This window comes from Eptatretus burgeri, chromosome 5 (genome assembly GCF_056783735.1).
Source record: "Eptatretus burgeri isolate ZD-2024b chromosome 5, Ebu_testis_v1, whole genome shotgun sequence".
NCBI classification, from domain to species: domain Eukaryota; kingdom Metazoa; phylum Chordata; class Myxini; order Myxiniformes; family Myxinidae; genus Eptatretus; species Eptatretus burgeri.
Window position 1 is genome coordinate 23,153,295 of NC_140965.1, and position 19,944 is coordinate 23,173,238.

The following is a 19,944-nucleotide window of genomic DNA, read 5'->3' on the forward strand; positions in this document are numbered from 1 at the left end:
AATGCCACTTTATAACTGCTGGCAGTGATGACCGGATACCAAGATGTCCCGCTTTGATTGGACACTTGACCCTGACACATGACGGTTATTATTATTAAAATTAATTTCAAAATAAATTCAATTCAAATCAAATCGAAGACCAAATAGGTGAAGCCCTGCATTGGAGTAATCAGGAGGAACCCAAACAAGCAAAAACCAAAGATGAAGTCATCAGGAGGAACCTGGATAGGATTTGCATTTCAGCAGCTACTCCTCTACCCTGAAACCCATCCAGGCACAGTCAAGTGAACCTTATTAAAAAAACATGACAAAAAAATCAAAAAGAACCTAGATCAAAAATATTAAATAATTCTAGCTGCCAGACCATGTGTCCGATCAGGTTGAAATTTAAAACATACATTCCATGCCAATACTAGATCATGAGAGTGAAGTTTCATGTCGATTGATTAAGTGGCTCAGGAGAAATAATTTTTTTTTAAGATTTTCGCTCAATCAAATATGGCCGCCAGAGCATGTGACATCATTTTTTCATGAATGTCCTGGTATCCCCAGGGCTTGAGGAACATTTGTTTGACATTTCCCCTCGATCTGTCTAGCCATTCTGGAGAAGATTTTTAAAAATAGGTTTTAGGGTAAATCCGATAAGGCTGCCAAACCATGTGACCTATGACATCATATATGTGAACCTTTTGTTCCTCATGGATAGGCGGTGATAGTGTAAAGTTTTACCTCTATCTGTTCAGCCACTTCAGACAAGAAGATTTTTGAAGGTTTAAAATAAACAAACAATATGACTGTCGAATCGTGTGACCGATGACATCCTCATTTTTTTTCTGTGGACAATTTTATCCTGAGATGACAATCAAAAATGTTCATACTCATCAGATGTAGCGTTCTACATATGCAATTATGATGTCATAATGAAGGCACTTATTATCACTCATTAAAAAATCACTTATTATTCATGAGGAGTACTTGCCAAGTGCCAAGTTTCAATTTTTTCCTTGGTGCAGTTTCAGAGATAGAGGTCCACAGTTTTTTGTTTTTTTTCCAACATGGCTGCCACACCACGTGATTTATGACCTCATAATAAGATTAAAACATTGTACATGAGTAGTCGCTCCGATGTTGAAAATTTCGTCTCAATCCTACAAGCGGTTGTAGAGAAAAACACTAAAGTTCTGCACGGACAAACAGACAGACAGACAAACAAACAAATTAACAAGAACAGGCTCAAATGAGCTAAGATCCTCGTCCTCTTAATAATGACGTCATAAAAATGAATATGACGTCATTGTGATGTATCAGGTTTGCTATAAATTATCTGTGCTAATGCCCAGCTTGATTCCCCCAAACAAAATTCAAAAGCTTGCCTAGTTTCGGAGATAATGGTGTTGGCGATTTCCATTAGCGGCGATATTATGACATCAACTTTTTTTTCCTCGGAAGAATTTCCAAAATCGGAGATGGTTACTGGCTGCGCGTGGGCTTTCTGCATATACATGGCAAGTTTCACGAAGATCCGATGAAAACTGTAGGCTGTGAAACAAAAAAGTCCACAAGAAGAAGATGAAGAACAACAACGTGAGTAAGACTAAGAGATCCTCCACGAGGATCTAAAAACGTTCCAGGTTGAATAAAGAGAAGAAAAACAATAGGTTACCCAGCCTGAAATGCTTGGTACTCCCAATAAACTAGTCTGTCCAAATTGGTATAATCTGAATTGGAGAGAATGGTTAAAAGCAGCCAGGTATTCTAATTATGTAGACTCGACTATAATGTAGAAGTAATGAAAATAAAGATGTTAATACAGGCCAGCTGGTATAATAACTTTAATATGTCCCTTCGTTTTCAAATTGTGTTCTCGAAACAATTGCCTTCCAGAACATACAATGGATTAGAAAACATAAATTAGAAAAAGAGTTTTCAGGGTAGAGTACCTTTTGTGGAATATCCACTTTGCAGGAGAGGGGGGCCAGGCACGAGAGAATGGAGATTTAAGCTTGACCAGTGACCACCCATGACATCAACTCAGCACAATTCTGACATCCTTATTTCTTCTACCAGGCTGACACGATTGCCTTGAGGCCCGAGAGGTACGCACACTCACTTTTAAGCTGTCTAGCCTGGGTTTGAATCCCGACCCAGCTATAAAATGTCATCCTGGTGTTTCACAGGTAGGGTCATTCCTCAATATGTGTGCCGTCCCTCGGACGGACGTTAAACTGGCACCCCGTCTACCGGCATTAGTTTGTGGAAGTTAAAGATCCCATGGTGTCCTTCACGGAAAGTAAGCGAGCTCTCACCGGCACCATGGGCAAATTACAACTTACAAATTCCTACCATAACCAGGAGAGGGCATTGCATCAGTGGCACAGCCACACCCTCAGCCAATGATGCCACCCTGCAGCCTTGTGCTGCAACGAAAGAAGATTCCCTTTATCTTCAAAAATAAATCCTCACTTATTTTAATTTTCATCTCATTCCATCTTTTATATTGTCATTAAATCCCGTCGAAGGCTCGAAGCACCTTAACACTTGCAGTGTGGTCATTCAGAAGATGAATGTGCTGTCAAAGACATTCCAATTCAAGATGCTCGTGAATACACTCAAAACCTTATACAGTTCCAAATTTTAGAGTAAAATAACGGCCAAAAAGTGCTTGCAGCATCACCACTGATATGAATGCTGTGTACGTTACCGCAGCGCTTAAAGCTGTCGAACTAAGCTGAACCAACTCTCTCTCTCTCCATCTTCTCCGACAAACTGCTCCTTGAACGAGTTAATTTTGTTTTTGGAAACGAAGTGGTGGACTGGGCAGAATCTTTTATCCTGTCTGCATTGTTGAGAATTGTTCTAATGGGTGACATAGCCCAATCTAACGGACGACCCACTTCCACCAGATTGGCTCAGAGCGTGTGCACACAAACAACGGTAGCAGGTACGATTCTTCGGCGAGCGCTGCGTGCTATGGATTTTCTTCATTTTTTTTGTTTTATTTTTTTAACTAAAATAAATTCTCCAGTACAAAGAGCTCTATAATGAATCAGCATTCCATGGGGAAGCGCAAAGTGAGGTATTAAGTGCATTTACAAACTTCAAATCCCAAAGCATAAGCAGGTGCCTCCTGGATAGTGTTGAGGATAACTTTGTACCAGCACCACTATACAGTTTATATTCTTCACGATTAACTAATTTGTGGGCTGTTCTGAAGTAATCTGATTATTTCCCTTGGCCAGAAGATTGAGGTCAGTTGGTTCAGCCTCATTAATAAAGAGCACTCTTGAAATGGCCAATAAATGACATCACAAACTCCCAAATAAGTTAGCTCACCATATGACAACACAACCCTGGAACCTTCTCATCTCATTTATGTCCACAAACTTGGTTCATGTCGGTGTCTCGACTCACCAAGTCAGGCAGGAACCATTCCAGAGCCATCAAGAATCGTCCGACAAAATCTGTTGGCCGAACATGGTGAAGTGCACTGTGAAATGGAAGTCAACACCAGTCATCACGTTTACATTGAAGCATCATGACTTGTGTGTCGTTCTCATGGGCTGAAGATGCTTGTTCAAGGAAAGATTCCATACTTGTTGGATTTTTAATTTTTTTTTAAAGGAAAAGATTCAAGCCAAACGAAGATTTCAGAGTTCTCCGTGCAGTTCCACCTTGCCGGAGGAGACATAGACCTTGGTTTTGTGCTTCAATCTGTTTTCCACTTGGAGAACTTCCCGGTTGTGTAGTAAGTAGAATCAATGTATTACATAATAGGTTCGAAATCCCTTGTTACTCCAACAATATTTAAAAGTTGTTACCTCTGCCACCGAAGGTGAAGGAAGTTATATTTTTACCCCTCTCTGTCTGTTTGTTACTTGCAAAATCAAAGATTTAAAAAGTATATTGGTTCGTGGATTTTGTTATTCTGTCTATGTATCTGTTTGTCTGTCTGTCTGTTTGTCACCTACAGGTCACAATTTTAAACTGATCTTCACCAAACTTCACCACATGGTGGAGTTTGTTATCAGGAAGAAGCCTGTTGTTTTTGAGGTCAAAAGGTCAACATAGGCCAAAGGTCAACAACTAAGGTGGTATTTCTAAAATCCTCAATTTTCATCCGATTGGCTTGAATTTTGAAGAGGCGTTGTATATTTGGTCATTGTATTCAACCAGAAATTATTTTTGAGGTCAAATTTGTTTTATGGATTTCGCAAGTATCGTGCTCTGCATGACGTCTTCTTGTTTATCTGTTTGTCTGTCTGCACAGAACTTTCGTGTTTTTTTTTTCCGCATCCACTTGTCAGATTGAGATGAAATTTTCACCATTGGTGCGAATACACATGTAGAATGTTTTAATGATAAGCATGACGTCATAGGTCACGTGGTGTGGCAGTCATGTTGGAAAAACACAAAAAGTTTGGACCTCTGTATCACTCAGGAAAAAATTGAAACTTGCCACATAGCAAGTACTCCTCATGGGGAATGAGTGCGATTTTTTTTTTTTTTTGTTTTCAGGATGTCATCGGTGCCTTCGTTATGATGTCATAATTGCATATGTAGAATGGTTCACAGAAAAAAAAAATTGATGACTTCATCGGTCACATGATTTGGCAGCCATATTGTTGCTTTAAAAAACCTTCAAAAATCTTCTTCTCTGAAATGGCTGAACAGATCGAGATGAAACTTTACAAGTACGACAGCCTGTGCATGAAGAACAAAAGGTTCACACATATGAAGTCATAGGTCACATGGTTTGGCAGCCATTTTGGATTTACCCTAAAACCCATAAAATACACCAGTCAAAAGAAGTCCTGGCGAGGGTCTGCAATCTCTGATTGCTCTTTTTCTTGTTTACGCAACTGGAGCTTCACAGATCAAGCTCGCGATGAACAATCACAATGTCTGTGCTGCAGACAGGGAACCTGTTTCAAGATCAAAACAAACGCATGCATTTCATGCTTTGTAATTTACACTAAATTGAACTTGTAAAATGTACCACAAACATGTTTTTCTAACACAGTATACATGGTGTATATAACATGGTGTTTTCAATATCAACAAAAATAAATTCTATTTTGTTCTTCTTGGCATTAAACACATTTCTCTGAATGTTCTTCAGTCATTTAAAAGATGCTGCAGAGAAAGGCCTTACCTTTACCAGTGGTTGATAAGAGTTCTTGTCATCGAGGTGTCATGACCTGGTTTGATCCTGCATGCTCCATGTAATGAAGTGCTCAACCAAGCAGTGCACTGCCACCTCAGGTCATCTGTATTACCCCCATTAACCCTTCATAACCCACCATCTATAACCCACCCTTTTCGTTATTCCCTTGCAGGTTGTGCCCAACTGTCGATTGAACCATGCTCTTCTATGAATCTTGCTCTTGTCGAGAAAAGAAATATTGAAACCAGCAATTAAGAGGGTTGGATTAGAAAGGGTCAATGGGGTAAATAAATATCATTGGTCAGGATGGGAGGATGATGTGAGGGAGCAATGCACTGCTTGCTTGAAATGCTGGAGGGAAAAGTGGGAAAGAATGATATCTGGAGAGCAGTTCCGTAGATGGGGGACTCGAGGAACAAAGGAGTTTAGGTGTGCAGTTCACCTGGATTTTGGAAGTTTAACAAGAATGGAGTTACTCGAAGAATATGTGCACCTTGGAGGTGCTGGGGAGGGTTAGAAGACTGAGAGAGCAGATGGAGCAATATGGGAGAAGAGGCATTAAAATATAGACTACCGACGTGTGATGTGAATTGTGAAAGCAGCAGGCATTGTGCCTTGGCCTCGGCCCAAGAGATTCCAATTGTGTTGAGAGTTTAAATTCCACAGAATCCATGAAAGACAGATATAATACTGGGGCACCAGCCCATAGAAAAGAGCAGGACGCAACCCTGATTCATATTCCTCCACACACCCATCGTTTGTCCAAGTCTCCCTCTGTTTTGTCCTTCAACTTTGATGTTGGTGTTTCCTAACAATAAAAATTGAAATACTTCATTAAGCTATGGCCAAAGACATTGTAGACTGTGAGTGGCTTTGATTTTCCAAGGAAGACATCGATCGACGGATGATGCCCAGTCTGCGTCTGCCTTTGGAGGCCAGCTTTGGCACAGGAGAGGTCATGACTGATGATGAGGCCATTATGTTCAAGAGACGAAAGCTCTCCAGTGGCTGACCATGGAAACAGACAGGTGGGTCAGTTTGAAGATCCTTCTGGAGCGAAAGGGTGAGACTAGAATTTTCTAAGATTGAAGTATGTGTTCCATTTGTTGGATCAACATATAATAATTAATTCCATAACTTTCTCAATGTGCAAAAGAAAGTTCAGCAATTTCTTACCAATAATAACCCTTCGTGTGCTTATGGTAACATTCCAGTAACTTCACTTTTAAGTTTTGTCATCTATATAAAGAGCATGACGGTGTCTGTCCTGATTTCTGTCACGATTGCCACTCTGTGTATCATCACGCTTCGTCAAACTTCATCGGTATAACTAACAATTTCTTGCAATTCTGTTTACAGCCTCGATATTTACTTAAATTTCCTTTTATTCCATCTGGCCAAATTGAAAGTAAACTCTTCCAAAAGTATTTGCTGTGCTGGATGATGTCATGGCATTTCAGCGGGTGGCGCTTCAAACGCACTCATGGAATTGTCGTCTCCGTTTATTCCATTCGTCGAGGGATTGTTTTTACTCTGTGAGTGCGAAGTGAAAAACGGGGTTAAGCATTTGGTTCATTCTGTCTGTCTGTCTTTCTGTCAACAAAGGTCAGTTTATGATCAAGGAACAACTTAATTTAAATTGAATGTTATGTTTTGAACATGAATCGGAAAACAAATCGGTAGTTTAGCACTACTTTGGCTATGAATCCATCCCAAGTGCGCGTGCACAGAGATGAGAGATCATTTTTTTTTCAGTCTGTCTGCCTGTCTGGCAGTCAAACAAAATTTAAAATGATTCCAAGCAGGAAACTAACTGTTTTTAACGATGTCATAAAGGACACAAACAACAGGCACGGATAGCTAATGCAACTGTTAAAAAAGAAATAAGGTGGTGTAAAAGATGCTGCATCAACGGCGGTAAGCTTCTGATGAAATGTTTTGATTTTCTTCGACCTTAAAAATGTTTATTTAATTTAGATTGAATTATATACTTGAGAACACAAAATTAATTATATAGGATTTATTAGTATACTTGAAACTAATTATATACTTGAGAACACAAAATTAATTATATATAATTATATAGTATTTATTAGTACACTTGATATTATATACTTGAGAACACAAAATTAATTATACACGATTATATAGGATTTATTAGTATACTTGAATTATATATTTGAGAACACAAAATTAATTATATATAATTATATAGGATTTATTAGTATACTTGATACTAAGCCTGGTGTTGGCTTAATAGTTAGGGTGGTGGCTTGGGATCCCAGGGTCCTGAGTTCAAGCCCCGTTGGCTGCTGAATTAACACCAGGGGGTTGACTCAGCCCCTCATCCTTCCGAGGTCGGCAAAATGAGTACCAGTGTACTGGTCCCGGTGTATGCCCCGGTTAGAATAGGTGTACCATATCCCTGTGTGTCGTAAGAGGCGACCAGGGTTGGCGTCAGGAAGGGCATCCGGCCATAAAACATTGCCTCAAGAAAAAGCCAACCACAGGGAAAAATGGCTGTAAAAACTGTCATTTTTTTTTTAGTATACTTGATACTAATTATATACTTGAATTATATACTTGAGAACACAAAATTAATTATATATGATTATATAGGATTTATTAGTACACTTGATATTAATTATATACTTGAATTATATACTTGAGAACACAAAATTAATTTTATATAATTATATCGGATTTATTACTATACATGATACTAATTATATACTTGAGAACACAAAATTAATTATATATATAATTATATAGGATTTATTAGTATACTTGATAATAATTATATACTTGAGTTATATTAGGGTTGGGCAAATCGGGGTATTTTTTTGAAACGGGTGTTTTTTTTTTATGACCAAATTACATGCTGAGTACGAATGTGACAACGAAATTTGCCTGTGACAATGTTTTCAGTAAATTCGGAAAATTCAAAATGGACGCCAAAAATGAGATTTTTTTTCTTCCATATCTGCATTTTCTCCTCTACCACCATTCAAAAAAGTCAAACAGTATGTTTTTGAGCACGCTGATCACGATTCTGAAGGCCAAATAGTCGAAAAATGCACAAAAACGAACTAACGCTCTTTTTCAGTGATTTCAATGGGATTTTTGGAACAAACATCATGTAAACATGTAACCAGATCAACTCAGTTCAGAAAACTCAGTAACAGTTCGTCAATATTCGACATGATGACTGATTCCAGTTTGATAGCATTCCTAATGGATTGCTTGAGTTCCATTGTAGTGAATTTCTGCATTTTGTATGCCCCCTCCACTTTCACTCTCCTCCTTTGCCTGATGTCCGGAGCTGTAGTGCACCGGAGGAATTTGATTTCAGCTATTAGCTGTTTCTCTGTTAGTTCGTTCACAAGATTCAGTGAATCTGGAGTGAGGGGTCCACCATGGAGCTTGCACTCATCTAAAATTTTCAGTCTTTCCAGCTTTTTTCCTTTTCAGCTCCTCTTTTTTCAGCAGGGCAAGTTTCTTTGTTGTGAAGGTTGTGATGGTTTGTCATGATAGGTTTGGCCCAGCAACCGTGATATGATCAGTTTTGACGTCATACAACCGACAACCCGCCGCCTTCGTTGTGTCATCGATCCCAACGGTGACTACTTGGTCCTCCTTTCGTAACATCAGCTCAGCAACCATTTTCAGATTCATGTAAGATGCGTCTTCCAGATACCGCATGAGAGTCCTTCTACTAGGAAATACATTATCAAGGTCTGTATTCACTCTCCGGCGTTTGGCAGGCATCGTCGTCTCATCCGATTCATCCTGCGTGCTCTCCTCTTCATCCTCATCGTCTTCACTCGTAGGCTGCCATTGTTGCTCGAAAATGCCGTTAGCAACAGATACTATGATGCCCATTAGGTCGTTTGTGCTTACTTTATAATCCGCAAGGCATTGTATAGTGGTTCGAATTACGTTTTCGTTGATCTGTTTTCATCCTTTCCTTATTTTCACCTCTGGAAAAATTTGTTTTTGCTAGTCGTCTTCGTTGATTTGCTCCGCTGTGTGCTGTCTGGTCAGAGGACGACTAGTATCAGTTGGTGTTGGGTAAATCTCATCAAAAGCTGCTTCGGAAGTCGCAGATTCACAACTCGAGTCTTCTTCTGAACACGATAGTCGCCTCATCGAAGTTCCCTCTCCAAGCCTTTGCTCATTCTCCTTCTTTTTTTCTAGCGACCTTTGTCTTTTCTCTCGTCTGTTTTTCTGCTTCAACCAGAACGCAGACACCGCCGAGCAACACGAGAACTTGAATGTACCATGACAGTTATCATCATAGAATCTGTCGTCGTTCGCCGTCATTTTCACTTGATATTTCTCTTCGAGCTTTCGCTGATACTCTGCGTCCTTAGTTCTTATATCGTAGGCCTTGGTCGTCATCATTTCATTAAATTTTCGGACGTTCTTCCACCAACCATCAATCTTGTTGAATTTCGTACTCTCGCTTTGCTGCAGAAGATTTTGAACTGGTCGTACAAGTCCTTCAACTTACGAGCGACACTATTCTCATGGAGCGGGTAAACATTCACATGTATCGATATCTCGCAGAGTTCATTAGAAACGGTTTTACATGCTTCCTCAGCAGACATCTGGCGTTGGCCAGGCCAGCCTTTTTACACAAATACATTATCCGACAAATCACAGCTTGGCCAGAGGGTAACCTGGATCCGCAGACGATATCTTCGTTCTCTTGATACACCACATCATCCAATGTTTTCTTCACCCTGTGGCTCTGCGTTGTCCGTTGTGTTCCTTTTTCCATGACTATCGATTAATCTGAAAATACATGCAGTAACATACTTGAAGAACAATGAATATGCTCCCCAGACCACTAAAAACAAGCGGAAAGTCCACAAAACAGAGGTCAAAAACTGTCAAACTGCACGATACAAGGAAACTATAGCACCTGCAATGAATACAACGGTAAATTAGGATTCTAGGACCCTGAAAACAGAAGAAATATCACATTTGGTGTAGTGGTGGATCATTCAATGGTTGTCGATGCCAAAAATTCGAGATTTTATTTTATTTTTTTCGAATTATTTTAGATTCGAATTTTTGGGATTTACTGACCGAAAACATCATCGCAGCCAATATTTTTCCTCGAATTCGTGTTCAGTGGACAATTTGGCCAAGGAAATCACTCGTTTTCCTCGAATTTTGCGAAAAAATGCATTATTCGTCCAACCCTTATATACTTGAGAACACAATTAATTATATATGATTATATAGGATTTATTAGTACACTTGATATTAATTATATACTTGAATTATATGCTTGAGAACACAAAATTAATTATATAGGATTTATTAGTATACTTGATACTAATTATATACTTGAATTATATACTTGAGAACACAAAATTAATTATATATGATTATATAGGATTTATTTGTACACTTGATACTAATTATATACTTGAACTATATACTTGAGAACACAAAATTAATTATATATAATTATATAGGATTTATTAGTATACTTGACACGAATTATATACTTGAATTATATACTTGAGAACACAAAATTAATTATATAGGATTTATTAGTATACTTGATACAAATTATATACTTGAATTATATACTTGAGAACTCAAAATTAATTATATATAATTATATAGGATTGATTAGTATACTTGATACTAATTATATACTTGATAACACAAAATTAATCATATATAATTATATTAGATTTATTAGTATACTTGATACTAATTATATACTTGAGAACACAAAATTACCTAGAGGGGGAGCACTCGGAAGAGTGCAAAACCTCCGCCGCCAATACTGCTGGGTCACTTAAGTGAACCTGATATTCTATTCATTGTAGGTCTAAAACGGATCAGACTCCACTGAACCACGATTGAATAAACTAAACTAGTATAGATTGGCGTGCATGTAAAAATGCCAAAAAAAAAAATCGAAATTTTTTTTGAAAAAAAGGTGCAAAATTTGTTTTTTTTTCTCTAACAAATTTTTTTGGGGTTGGAAATCACTTAAAACATGTAGAAATGGAGAAAAAAAATTCAACTTTTTTTCAAATAAAATCAAAATTTTTTTGAAAAAAAAAAGGTGCAAAATTTTTTTTTTCTCTAACAATTTTTTTTGGGGGGGGTTGGAAATCACTTAAAACATGTAGATATGCAAAAACAAAAATTAAAATATTTTTTTCAAAATGGCCGCCATAGCGGCCATATTGGACTTTGGACCAAGTCCAAAATCTATTGGCATGATCGTTGGACCATACCTAATCCCCCCACCAAGTTTCGTCGAAATCCGTCCAGGAGTTTTTCCGTAATACTGTTCACAAACAAACAAAAGCAGGCATGGGTGAAAACTAACCTCCGTCCATCTTCAATGGCGGAGGTTAATTATGTATAATTATATAGGATTTATTAGTATACATGATACTAATTATATACTTGAGAACGCAAATCGCCTTTTTGATTCTGAAAAATCTTCCGTTTAGCAGTACTTCGACAAAATATTACAGCATCTTACATCTTGTCGACCAATCAAATTTGCCGCTAGCAAACCCCGCCCATCTCTTTTTTTTCAAACTGTGTTCTGCTGGCTTAGGTGTTCTATGAATTCTCTTGTTGTTCTTGTTGTTCTGTTACCTCCCTGTCCTATAAATGCCCGTACCATCACTCGTCCTTGAAGGGTATATCCGTTGGTTTACAATAAACAGGAAAGATGGCGACATGTATTTTGAATACAATATTGAATGTGACTACTTTTATATTTGCAATATGGAATATAAATGTAAGTAATATATTTTCACTTTGTTGTGATTGCAAATGTTTTGTGTACAAATGCTATAAAAGCTCATATGCTTCAAGTGTGCAAGAATCAAATGAAAACAGAAAACAAAAAACAAAAAACCGGAGTGTTGGCCCAAGTCTTTCAGGAAACGGCTGGCCAGGCCTGACGTTCGATCAATGTTTCGGCAGGAATTTGTAATTTGTTCAGGATGCCGGTGATGGGTCGCCTTCTCTTCGTGAAGAACACCGTGGGATATTGAACGTCCATCAACTAATGCGAGCAGACAGGACACCCAGTTTAACATCCATCCGAGGGACGGCACACACATCGAGAAATCAACCTGCCTGTGAAACACCAGGGTGACAGTTTATAGCTGGTTCGGGATTCAAACCCAGGCGAGACTGCTCAGAAACCTGGGCTCGACTGCTCAGAGGCAAGTGTGCACACCTCTAGGCTTATCTGAGATGCTCAAAATATTCCAAGAAACGCCAATGATCCTTGTAAAATATTCAATCTATAGGTTTTTTTTAATAAATTGTTAGTAAGGGAATTATTTTTTGACTAATCTTGGGGTTAGCCATATAAATAACACTCAGGACATGTTGCAGGTGGGAGTGCAGAAATGTATATGGATGACACAGGTGTGAAGGACTGAATGTCGACCTCATTAGCCTTAGATTCCTCTTCTTGTTGGCAACCACTTTCAGGAACAGGTGCCAGCAGAGAATTCTGCTCCCGTGCAACGAGTTCAGACATCTCTGCTTTGCTCTTGGAACAGTCGGCACTGGGCACATGTACGTATACATCACCGTGTACGTTCTTCTATAATCAATACGCAATCATCACGTCGAGGAAATATGTGTTCGCACGTATCTCCCGCTCACAGGTAAAGTTACGCTGATTGGGGAAGGAGTTTGGTGGTGGTGGGTTCTACAAAGAGGGCACGAAGAGTACATACATACACATACGCCTCGAGCAGGTCTTGTTTGCCGTTAGTAGCTCGTTTTTACGAGACCCCGAAGGCGACAGGATAATGGTCTCGTTAAATCCTCGCAGAGAAAACAAGCACACGACATGTGCACACCTCGAACCCCAAAGTGATTAGTCTAAGAAAAATTTTAAGTGAAATAAAATAAATACGTACAACGGATCGGCGATGTATCATTGCATTGATTTAGTCAAAGAGCGACAAGTAAGAGGGCAAAACGAACAAATGAACCCAAAATCATTTGTTAAAGTAGAAGGGCACTTGGTGGAGCGCGTACCTCCACCACGCAATGCCTGATCCACAAGAACATATCGAGCCCAATACATTTTTGAAATGTCATTCTATATATCGTTTTTGACCCAATCTCTCAATGGTGAAATTACTTTTAAGATTAAATCATTCTCGTATCCAGATCCGGATTCAGATCTTCACCAAATTCTAATCAGTTCGTCCTTGTCATGCACCAAACCTGTCCACAACATTTCATCCGGATTCGTTCACAACTTTTCGAGATATCCTGCACACAAACAAACAAACAGACAGAAAGGGGTGAAAACACAACCTCATTCACCTTTGGTGGCAGAGGTAAAAAAAAGGGGGTTTTTAAAGAGTGTATAGAAACACTCGACGAGAGTCTGATGTCATTCCAACTCGCCAGCCAGGTGATCACGACGAGCCATTTTCCCCCCTAAATTCGAACATAGATATTAACGTATGTTGCCCAATAATGAAAACGAGTAGGATGAAGGGGTGGAAGGTTGACGGGTGGGGTAAAAGACGGGCACGACCCTGAATGGTCAGATGGCCAGACAGAGCACACGAAGACTATCGGTTGACCCGCCTTGAATTTCGCCGCGGGGAGGAATTCGTTCTTCATTGCAGGAGACATTATCCTTTCTCCCCCTTCGACGCGTTTCTTTTCTTCCTTCTATCCCATTCGATACCCCTTCTTTCTTTTGGATGGTGCAAACTAGAGATGGGATGGGACAAACACCCGACAGATTAATCATTGTGAAAAAAACAACCATGCCATATCCTCTACCAGGTGGTGGAAAAGAATGTTTTAACACACAAATGGCGATTCATACACATGTTGATTACCTGTAGTCTTCAAAATGAGCAGGAAATAAGAAGGATGATTTAATTTTTCAATCTATAAGTGTATGTAGTAAGTAATGAAAGATATAATCGATATATATTTTTTTATTGATATCGACATCTCGTTGGCAGTGGTGAGTTCTCCAAACAGGGCATGAGGAATATATGCATACACATATGACATATGCCTCAAGCTTTTGGCATTTATTGGACTATGGAGAGCACCTGTCGGGCTTCTTTGAACACCTCTATTATGACAAATATCGATATTATCCAGGGGCGAGGAGCTTTCCAGGTAACGAACGATATTATCGTGTCCATACAGGTGCGAGAAAGGAGTGCCATACAGGTGCTTGGAGTCATAGTGAAAGTTATAAAAGCAGAGGTATGAGTTGCGTTGTAATAGCGGAAAGCATATGAGCGAAGAGGTTGTTTGACATGATTTTTCCAACTACATATAACGATGCAGCACATTATCATTTCAAAAGGATTTTACTGTACAACCTCATTGAGATCGCAAAATTGTACTCAATAGTTTAAGGAGCTTTGGTATGCGGTGAATCTCAGAGGGAACGTCTCTACCCTTTATCTTTAGAGATGTCAGTGCCGATGTGGAGCTTGTTTTTTGTTTAGGTCTCTTTGAATGAGCACAGCGCAAGGTATAAATGCACGGTCTAACCGGTTTAGTGCGTGTTTCGCAGTCTCTAAAAGGAGCTTGCCGTGTAATTAACTGCCCCCTCATGGCCAGCCCTTATCAGATCAAATGTGAGGTTTAATAGCCTGTCCAACTTAAACAACCTGGTATTTTACCACTAAAACGTTATACACCGAAACATTCACCATGTGTGTGTGTGTGTGTGTGTGTGTGTGTGTGTGTGTGTGTGTGTGTGTGTGTGTGTGTGTGTGTGTATATATATATATATATATATATATATATATATATATATATATATATATATATATATATATATATATATATATACATACATATACACACACACACATAGCTCTTTCTAACCTCTGACTCACTGACTCACTAACTGACTGATATTAAAGATCAGAACCTTCCAGGTGACATAGAAAGCTGAAAGTTTGTGTGCCGTTGGACATCACAGCCATGACACCAGAAAATATCACAATTGTCGGACAACATCCAAAATTGAAAATACAAATAATTTTTTTTTAATTAAAAAAATGCAAGTGAGTGACCTAAGTTAATGGGGAAGCATGATAATTTTGTGTGTCGATGGACATCAAAGCCAATGTACCGGAACAAAATCACAGAACCATCAGAAAACACCTGTAAATGAAAATATAAATAAATGAATGAAAAAATGCATGTGAGTGACCCGAGACAATGGGGAAGTATGGTAATTTCGTGTGCCAATGGACATCGAAGTCAGTACACTGGGGAAAATCACAGAACTGTTCGAAAGCATCCATAAATGAAAATATAAAAAATGAGAATAAATAAATGAAAAAATAAATGCAGGTGAGTGACTTGAGACAATAGGAAAGCATGTTAATTTTGTATGCCAATGGACATCGAAGCCAATACACCAGGAAAAAGCAAGAACTGTCAGAAAGCATCCGTAAATGAAAATATAAATAAATGGAAAAAAATGAAAAAAATTAATGCAGGTGAGTGACTCGAGACAATATGAAAGCATGGTAATTTTGTGTGCCATTGGACATCGAAGCCATTACACCAGGAAAAAGCAAGAACTGTCAGAAAGCATCCGTAAATGAAAAAAAAGAAGAAAATAAATAAATGACAAGTCTGGAGACGGCGATGGTTCACAAGCAATGTACATGGTTCGCCTTTTTTTTATTTTTTGACCTTCGAGGGGACGCTACGGGCAAACTGGCGGGAATCAGGAAAAACGTAAATGATGAAAGTTGTAGTACTCGAAGAGCACGACTTGCATACCAACTTTCATTCGAAACAGTTGAAAACCCCAGGAGCTCGATGCCCAATTTATTGATTTTTTTTGACATTTTCTACGTTCGTGACCTTGTGACCTTGACCTTGGGACGAATATGAAAAATCGAGCTCCGTGGGGCTATGTAGGTGCCATTGGGCTAACCAAATACCGAAACCCCTGCCAGATTCGACAAACCCCCTCGGAGAAGATGTAACTTGAACCCGGCTACCCCCTAAAAACATGTTTTTTGGGCGTGGATCCACCCATAATGGACGCAGCACGCCTATTCTCCGGAAAACACAACTAGATCATGATACAAGCCTCGCACCCTAATTTTATCAAGATCGGATCAAAACCCACGGAGCTATGCTCGGGACAGACAGACAGACAGACAGACACACACACACTGACAACGAATATAGTGGTCACTTACTGACTCGTGAACCAAAAAATCAAATGCAGGTGAGCAACTCGAGACAGTGGGGAAACATGGTTCATATGCACACACACTGTGGAAGTATACCCCACTCGTATAATACAAAAAGCTCATTCTAACCACTGACTCACTGACTGACATTAATGTTCGGTACCCTCTGGGTGACATAGAAAGCTGAAATTTTGCATGCCGACAGACATCAAAACCAATACACCAGGAAAAATTGCAAAACCTATGAAAAGCATCTGTAAAATAAAATATAAATGAATTAAAATAAGTAATTGAAAAAAAAAATGGGAAAAAATGAAGGTGAGTGACTCGAGACAATGGGGAAGCATGGTAATTGTGCATGCCGATAGACATCAAAGCTGATACACTGGGAAAAATCAAAGAACCATTGGAAAGCATCTGTAAATGAAAATATAAATAAATGCAAAAAAAAAAGAGAAAAAAAAACCAGCTCATTCTAATCACAAATTGGTAATTGACAAGTTATTTAGCTGCTTACAGAAAGCAAGATAAACAAACACCACTTACTTACAGACAAACACCACCCAGACACAAACACCATCTGGACACGTCCAGAGACAAACACTGTCTGTTCATAAACACTGCCTGGACACGTCCAGAGAGAGGGAGAGATAGACATGTGGGAGGGTGCTACATTGTATTAGGAGGGGTTAGCAGAGAGAATATGTGATGCTTTATGAACAACACACACACGCATATATAGTAGTGCTTGGCTGATATCGGCAATTTTTCGGGAATAGGCAGATTGTAGTCAGTGTGATTACCGACTCCAGTACATTCTGTATACAACCCAGAAACATTAAGTAGCTTTCACCGACAAAAAATGTTGCATTTCTAAAAATGTTTCAAGAAGATGTGCACAAACATTATTCCTTATAAACAGCTGCGTATGACGCGTGGAAAAATGATTTGGCTCGGTCATTTAGAAAACATGTTAATACGGTAAACAGCTTGGAAATCAGGTGTTAACAAATATATTTTGCTTTGAAACTCACAAAGAGAAACAAATAGCCTTTGTAAAGCAAACCCGATAACCAATTGCTTTAGAAACAGGCTTAAGGACAAAGGAAAACCTGAAAGAACCTCCATAAGATACGGGGTGAAACTTTGCCACCACGGCTCCCGTAACAGGCATGGCATGTCCACACACCAACGGAGAGACCGTACAGATCCAAATCTACCCATATGTACCACTTCTACCTTGTAGTTACTGTCGACTGCACATCCCAATCGGGACATGAACTGTACCGCTATCAACTGTAAGGGGCTCTGCAAGTGGCTTAAGCACTCAAGCAAGCACTCCAACAGAATGCCTGACTTGGCATGCGATTACCAGTTGCCATTGATAAACCCATGAATCCAGAAACGCCCAAACAATGTCCAAATTGGACAAATGAACACTTTTTTTTTAGCATAGGAACTGCTGCTAAGTTCAAATGTGGAGCTTGAATTTTGTAATTCTTATTAGGTTAAGTGATTCTTGAGGTTATCACATGGGTGGAAATGAAATAAAGCCACTAATGCTGCGATCTCTGGGCATTTATAAGCATTGCAATGTATCCAGCAATTTGTGACTATGATGAAGACATTCGATAATATGAGTGAGGAAAGTGAAAAAAAAAATTGTCATTAAGAAATCGTTGTGGCCTGTTCCAAGTCGAGGCATGGTTGAATCGGCCAAAAACTATGGCTGCTTCAGACCACAGCAAGGTAATCCAGGATATCCCTGAAGACTCCATAGAGAGAGGTGGCCGAAGATGTGCATGATAAAGGGTGTAATTAAATCTTCTTCTTCTTCTTTCGGCTGCTCCCGTTAGGGGTCGCCACAGCGGATCATCCGTATGATCCGCATAGTGATTTGGCACATGTTTTACGCCGGATGCCCTTCCTGACGCAACCCTGGTCGCCTCTTACGACACAGGGATATGGTACACCTATTTTAACCGGGGTATACACCGGCCCAGTATACTGGTACTCATTTCGCCGACCTCGGAAGGATGACAGGCTGAGTCAACCCCCTGGTGTATTAATTCAGTGGCCCAACGGGGCTTGAACTCAGGACCTTTTGGATCGCAAGCCGCTGCCCTAACCACTGCGCCAACACCAGGCTGCAAAGGGGTGTAATTAAATAAGGCCGTTAATTATCTTCAAAAGGGGTGTTTTATTTAACCCAAACACCCAATTTTCACTCTTACACCAACTTGGAGTTTTCTTAGTATGAATGCAAAGTTTCAGGCTGCTAGGTTTCATGGTTTTGGAATTATGGAGGAGAAACACACACACACACACACACACACACACACACACACACACACACACACACACACACACACACACACACACACACACACACACACACACACACACACACACACACATTTGTGAGTATAGATAGATGCATGTCGGATGTACCTGAGTAGTTGCTTGCAATATATTGTAGATTCTCGCCACTCCGGCGTGCGGGCGGCCGTTTTTAGCCAAATCGCGGCCACGCGCCTACCAACCGTGGCAATCCAGTCGCAGCTTTCGGATCAATGCCGAAATCCAGCTACGGGTGTGTTTATAACCACACCACAACCTTGTCAATGCTCTGCCCGTGCGCTACAGGGTCGATCGCCGAATTGTCGATTTACATAATTATTCGCGCGGACAGACTACCGAGAGGTTGTACCTCAACGGGACTTGCTCGGAAACGAGACGCTCTCAGCAGCTCTTCCCGTCTGCGATTGCCGAGCGGTTTATTATCGCCAAGCCCCGTTGGACCCGATTATCTTATCGGCTATTAATAACCAGCTGTTTATTCCGAACGCAATTATGGCAGTTCAATGGAGGAAGGGACGCAACGGGCAGGTGAATATTCAAACAATGAGGACATTTATTTGTAATGCAGGCGCGTATGCGATGAATGGGGGTAAGAGACAAGACACGAGCAAAAAAGACCTACTGCCGTTGTCTATTTACTATGTGCATGCACTTAACAACAATTCTACTTATCGGACAAGGCGCCACAGACTTCCATGCAAAAATCCCAGGAAAGAAAAGGGAGAACAGGGCCCGTAGGCCTTTAATGTTCCGCGGAGCTGTGAAGACCGAAGGAGTTCCGCGAGACCATGCAGGTTACTTGCCACCCTCGTGGTGACTCGCTGGGCCCTGGTTCGGCAACCCATCGGTGTGTCTCGTTGTTAACACGGCAGCTGGTGTAGCGGTGACGTGGTTGGTCCAGGCCTAGTCGTGCGGCCTGGTCGATCGGGCCTAGCTGACGACGCCTCAGAGGAGCGAACGGGCCTTGCTCTTTTAGAGTTGATGCTCTCTTAAGAGCCCGCTCACTCCTCAGCGTCGCTCGGACTGTCCCGGGGCCCGATCACCTCGGACCGTTATGTCGCTGGCTGGCGACTTTTCTCCGGCTGGCGACCTCTCTCCGGCTGCCTCCACCGCCCCACAACTCTGCACGGCACTGCAGGCTTGACTGGACTCCAGGCTCCAAACTCCGAACTGCAGACTCCAGACTGCCGACTC

General features: G+C 40.2%; 1 long non-coding RNA gene across 2 annotated transcripts in view; it reads right to left on the reverse strand.

Annotated features, from left to right (window-relative positions):
* The window catches only part of LOC147026059 (uncharacterized), a 47,103-nt gene that overhangs the window by 7,855 nt on the left and 19,304 nt on the right, over positions 1 to 19,944 (reverse strand). Inside the window, exon 2 of one of the 2 annotated variants that reach the window (XR_015058097.1) lies at positions 13,777 to 13,909. This is a non-coding gene — a long non-coding RNA (uncharacterized LOC147026059). Of the gene's footprint in view, positions 1 to 11,298; positions 13,910 to 19,944 lie in introns of those variants that run through there. The other variant, XR_015058096.1, reaches the window with a different exon arrangement.